The sequence below is a fragment of the Mustela lutreola genome, chromosome 7 (assembly GCF_030435805.1).
Source record: "Mustela lutreola isolate mMusLut2 chromosome 7, mMusLut2.pri, whole genome shotgun sequence".
NCBI classification, from domain to species: Eukaryota; Metazoa; Chordata; class Mammalia; order Carnivora; family Mustelidae; genus Mustela; species Mustela lutreola.
The window spans coordinates 56,320,134-56,326,604 of NC_081296.1; positions in this window are offsets into that span (position 1 = coordinate 56,320,134).

Here is a 6,471-nt window from a genome sequence, read left to right on the forward strand (position 1 = left end):
GTACAGGTCCCCTTTAAAAGGTCCTGGTGAACAGGAATACATGGGAAATCTTGTGAAGTCAACTGGGGAAGAAACAGCTTGTGCCTCTAATTCCTAGCAAAGCTTTGTAAATCTTTTTCTCCTTTCAGCCTATGGAAGGAGGTAGGTCACCAATCTTATTCCATTCACCTCCCCTACCCCCACTGGACATGGATAATGCCATTTAACTTATTAAAGTAGACTTGCCCTCCCTTTACATGTCAGTTCCCATTATGGTAACAGCTCTTGGTAAAGCTTCGACTCTTGGATACTTCCTTGGGCCGGTATGCTCTGCGCCTGACTCCTCCCCACACCCCTCCTTCATTGCTCTACTTTATTTTCCCTTCTGTCTCCTTTTTATTCTTTTTATTCTCCTGTCCTGCTTTTTCTTCTTTGTTGACCTCTCTTACCTGACAGCTTTAATTTTTTTGTTCTTTTCTCTCGTCACCTTTAATTTATTCTGTCTCTTAGAGCCTTTAGTTTCTTCCTTTTTATAGCCCCCCCCCCCCAATCCCCACCCTCAGCCTCCCATTTCTCACTCTCAGTCACTTTTCATTTGATCATCTTTTGGGGGAAGGTGAATTAACTCTAACCTGCTGGAATGAGAATGTAAATAAATGCATCTTGTAAAACATAAATATAGTGGATCCAGTTCAAACTGGATGGATGCAAAGCACCACTATTCTAAGGCAGCTTTGCTCATTCATTCAGTTAATTTCTGAGGATTTATTTTGTTTCGGAGACTGTTAGGCGGGTCCAAAAGCAGGTAAGACACTTCTGCCCCTATGGGAGCTCAGTCTAGGATGAAGAAAAATACAAACCTATTAATATACGGTGCCAGTAAATTGTATGATAGATGCAAACAATGGCCTGCAGGCTCCCAGAGAGGGAAATAACTCAATGCAAAGATGGAGAATGGTGAGGAAGTATGCAATTCTCTTGAATTCAGCTTTCATAATAACCACTCAGATATACTGATAATCCATATAACAACCTAAAGACCAATGCGGTTGGTACTGTTCAAGAACCTGTAAGATACACCAAGTCTCCACTTTGGCAGATACAAAGATGTGCTGCTTTAGAGGTTCCCCTCTAAGAAAGAACTGGCTACCTAATGGCAAGAAGCCTGATTCACTGACATCCCTCAACTGCTCCACTCTTCAGCCTCTGGTCAAAGACTAAGCAAGATAGTGAGTGGTACAGGAGCTTAGCCATTTCCATGAAACATGGGACTCTAATGAACATTTTTGCTCTGGAATTCCCCACTGGGTTGACAGAGATGGCCAGGTCTGCCTCATAGTCTGACAATTGTTCCTGCACCAAACTGCTTTCACTCCCTTTTCCTTTTACAGGTGTTAATCCCCGTTAAAACTCTTGGAATCCTAATTCTACCTTTGCGTCTGCTTCTTAGAGTTTTCAACCTGTGTCACTCACGAGAAAGGCCTGGACTCTATTGGCACATTTCACAAACTCCTACTCCTGAGGCTCTGGTTACCATCCCTGGAACTTTTTTTAGTAACCAAGGAGTGTTGTCTCCTGACTCCCAAGACAGACTTCACTAGTATTACTCTCAATTAGACCCAACTTTGACTTTTCTTTTCCTTGTTTTTTTTCCTAATGTTTAACTTTTCTTTTCTTTTTTTAAAGATTTATTTATTTAATAGCGAGAGAGAGGGAGAGCATGAATGGGAGGAGGGGCAGAGGTCGAGGGAAACAAGCACACTTCCAGCTGATCGAGGAGCCTGACTCTGGGCTTAATCCCAGGACTCTGAGATCATGACCTGAGTCAGAATCAAGATCCAGATGCTCAACCAACTGAGCCACTCAGGTGCCCTTAACTTTTTTTTTTTTTTTAAGATTTTTAAAATGTAATCTCTATATCCAACATGGGGTTCGAACTCATATCCTTGAGATCAAGAGTTGCATGCTCTTCCGACTGAGCCAGCCAGTTGGCCCTCTAATGTTTAATTTAATAACAGATTGACTAGTCTTAGTCGACACTTTGCTTTTGATCATATAATTAAAAATGAGTAAGAAAGGGCGCCTGGGTGGCTCAGTGGGTTAAGCCGCTGCCTTCGGCTCAGGTCATGATCTCAGGGTCCTGGGATCGAGTCCCACATCGGGCTCTCTGCTCAGCAGGGAGCCTGCTTCCTCCTCTCTCTCTCTGCCTGCCTCTCTGCCTACTTGTGATCTCTGTCAAATAAATAAATAAAATCTTTAAAAAAAAATGAGTAAGAAAAAAATATATTCCATGCAGTGAGGGTTGAGCTCACTTGGCAGCTCTGATTTGGGTTAGAGGATCCAAGATGGCTTCATTCACTTCTGGCACTTCAACCTCTCTTTCTTCTCTTTTCTTCCTCTGGGCCCCTTTCCTTTTCAAGTCTTTCGATTTCTAGGATATCTTTCTCTCTCTGTCTCTCAGGACTCCCGCGAAGGCCCAGGTCTCCAAGAAGATAAATGCAGAAGCTACAAGCTGCAAGGCCTCTTAAGGCCGAGGCTCTGAAACTTAATATCACTTCTGCCACATTCTGTTGGCTGAACTAGTCGAAGGCCTACTTGGATTCAAGAGGAGAGAAAATAAACTTTACCTCTTAAAAGGGAGAGTGGCAAAATCACCCTGCATAAAGGCATAATGGGAGGCATTGGGACTAATTCTAGGAAGTCTACCATAGCAGATATGAAGAAAAGTTAATGTAGTGCATGCAGCACTTATCTGCACACAACTAGGCTTGCACTCTGTCTTGACTAGAAGAGGTCTGGATAAGGTTCCTTTCCCATGCCCTGCTCAGGATGGTATGCAGATTGGCTAAGAGTGGGCAGAAAACTGGTCATATGGAGTCTAGAAAGAATCACCCTATAAGCAGAGCATGTGCTCCTAAAATTTGCCTGATATACTACTGTAGGAACTTACCCAAAGTGAATGTGAAAGCAAAGACTTCTGGAAGCTGCCCTTGATTTGGCTGACTTCCAGAAATATCTGTGCTATTTCTTTGGCTTCCTCTATAGGTAAAGGGAGGCAATACAGGCCTTAGATACTTTGAATTCTACCAGAGACCGAATCTCTTCCATTAAAAAACCCTTCCTGTCCTAAACAAAATTGTTTATATTGTTTAGGGGTTAACCTATGGAATTCCATCTTCAAGATGAATCAACTCCTTTCTTCTACACAGCTATGTCCGAGACTCTCCCCCAAGACTATTTAACTTTACTGCTATAGAATTTCTATATATTTTATTTCTAAGTGTTAAGGATTCTGAAAGAAAGTGATCTTATAACAAGTGGGGGATTCAGATTTATGAACAATGAACTCTTTTTTTTTTTTTTAAGATTTTATTTATTTATTTGACAGAGAGAAATCACAAGTAGACGGAGAGGCAGGCAGAGAGAGAGAGGGAAGCAGGCTCCCTGCTGAGCAGAGAGCCCGATGCGGGACTCGATCCCAGGACCCTGAGATCATGACCTGAGCCGAAGGCAGCGGCTTAACCCACTGAGCCACCCAGGTACCCCTGAACAATGAACTCTTAACAATTCTGTAATATAGGGGAGCTTGGGTGGCTCAGTTGATAAAGCATCTGCCTTCAGCTCAGGTCATGATCCCAGGGTCCTGGGATTGAGCCCCATGTCGGGGTCCGGCTCCCTGCTTAGTGGGAAGCCTGCCTCTCTCCCTCCCTCTGCCTGCCACTCTCCCTGCTTGTGCTCTTTCTCTTGTCAAATTAAAAAAAAAATCTGTAATATAGTAATAATGGTGTTATCTTACTTCAGGAATGATAACGTGTCTAAACATAGGGCCACAGAGGATACATCCCAAATGAAAGCACAAAAGCATCCCTTATCCACTCTCTTGGCAGTTGCTAGACCCAGGTCATTAAAGGAAGTGAAAATCTTTAGGTAGAACAGTCCCCTTGAGTAGTCTTCCTTGATCTCACATCAACCAACTTTACCAAGAGTATTTCAGCTGAGGAAGATGACATTTTTCTTTTAATTAAGTGTAATCCTTAAAATTAAATCCTGAGATCCTCATGTGAGCCCAGAAACATTTCTGTGTCCTCTGCTTGAAGGCTCACATATAAAGTCATGCATCTCAAACAAACAAAAAACAAATACACAAAGTTACCCATCTCAAAAGATAGTGTAAATTGCCTAGTAAGTATATTAAATTGAGAAAAAAGGTTGGAAATGAATATTTTGATCACTACTGAATTAGCACAGTATCAAGAACATAGTAGTCACTCAACAAATATTTGCTGAGTAAATGGATGAAACTGCCACATTCCAATACACATACATCTTTCTTCTCAATAGTCCCTTCCCCCATATTCACCCATTCCTTTCGATTACTACCTATAACTAGCTTCGGAGTTAATTAAAGTCCCTATCACCAAACACTAGTTGAAATAAGCTACTAACTGGGGTGCTTCCCTGGCTCTGCTGGTAGAGCATGTGACCCTTTTACAGGGGTTGTGGTTTCAAGCCCCACCTTGGGCATAGGCCTACTTTAAAAACAAAACAAACAAACAAACAAACAAACAAAAAGGCTACTATTATCCCTGTCTCTAAAATCTCTTTCTTCCCTATCTCAATACAACTAGAACGCTAGATTAATCTTTAAAGAGCCACCTATTCACAAACCCTCAAGTGTTCACTTCTGTATTCTGAATAAATTACAACTTCTTTACTAAGGTAACATGTACCCTTTTCCATCTGGCCTCAAACATGGAAACATAAATAACCTCCCAAGTTCTCTAATGTAATTCTCTTTGTTCTAGTTGAATTGAATTAGCAGGACAGACATCATGCTTTCCTAAATCTAGATCTTGGCTTTTTATCATGCCCTCAGCCTGGAGTCTTCTCCTATAGCTTCATCTGTTGAAGCCCTAGCTGTCATTTCAAGCCTGAACCTTTTATTTTAAGTTTTTTTTTTTTTTTTTTTTTTTTTAAGATTTTCTTCATTTGTCAGAAACAGAGAGAGAGAGAGAGTGCACAAGCAGGGGGAGTGGCAGGCATAGGAAGAAGCAGGCTCCCCACTGAGCAGGGAGCCAGATGTGGGACTCCATCCTAGGATCTCAGAATTGTAACCTGAATGGAAGGCAGATGCTCAACAGACTGAGCTGCCCCGATGTTCCAAGCCTAAAACGTTTTTATTTTAAGGAGGCTCCACGCCTGGATGCCAGGACCTGGGACCATGACCTCAGCCGAAGGTAGATGCTCTACTGATTGAGCCACCCAGGCATCCCAAAATAAAATCTCAAACAAACAATACCTCTGCATCATTGATCCTCCTTTTAATTTTTAAAATAATGTGGTTTTTAAAAAAAAAATTTGTTTGAGAGAGAGCACAAGAGGAGGGGAAGGGCAGAGGTGAGGGAAGAATCAGACACGCTGTTGAACAGGGAGCCAGTCATTGGGTTAGACCCCAGGACCCTGGCATCATGACCTGAACCTAAGACCGATGCTTAAGCAACTGTGCCACCCAGGTGCCCCAGTCCTCCAGGCACACACCCATAGATTGTAAATTAATGTAATAGCATTATCTTTATTTTTTAAAAAAGATTTTATTTATTGGGGTGTCTGGGTGGCTCAGTGGGTTAAAGCCTTTGTCTTTGGCTCAGGTTATGGTCTCAGGGTCCTGGGATCGAGCCCCGCATCGGGCTCTCTGCTCACTGGAGAGCCTGCTTCCTCCTTTCTCTCTGCCTGCCTCTCTGCCTACTTGTGATCTCTGTCAAATAAATAAATAAAATCTTAAAAAAAAATATTTTATTTATTTATTTGACATAAAGAGAGATGACAAGTAAGCAGAGGCAGGCAGAAGGAGAGGGGGAAGCAGGCTCCTTGCTGAGCAGAAAGACAGATGAGGAGCTCTATTGGGCACTGATCCCAGAACCCTGAGACCATGACCTGAGCCTAAGGCAGAGGCTTAACCCACTGAGCCACCCATGCACCCCCAGCCATAACTCTATAAATGAATGCATGAAAACATAAGCCTGCAATACCTACAGCAGAAAGGATATGATAGTATCTGTCAAAAGAAATTAGTTGCTTTTCATTTTAAAAATCTGTACTCCAGGGGTGCCTGGGTGGCTCAGTGGGTTAAGCCTCCACCTTCAGCTCAGGTCATGATCCCAGGGTCCTGGGATCGAGCCCCACCCACATGGGCTCTCTGCTCTGCCAGAAGCCGGCTTCCTCCTCTCTCTGGCTGCCTGTCTGCCTACTTGTGATCTCTGTCTGTCAAATAAACAAATAAATAAAATATTTAAAAAAAAATCTACCTCCCCCCCCCAAACTGTACTCCAGAGGCACCTGAGTGGCTCAGTCAGTGGAGCATACAACTCTATCTCCAGGTGGAAGTTCAAGCCCCCATCAGGTGTAAAGATTACTTAAAAATAAAACCTTGGGGCACCTGGGTGGCTCAGTGGGTTAAAGCCTCTGCCTTCGGTTCAGGTCATGATCTCCAGG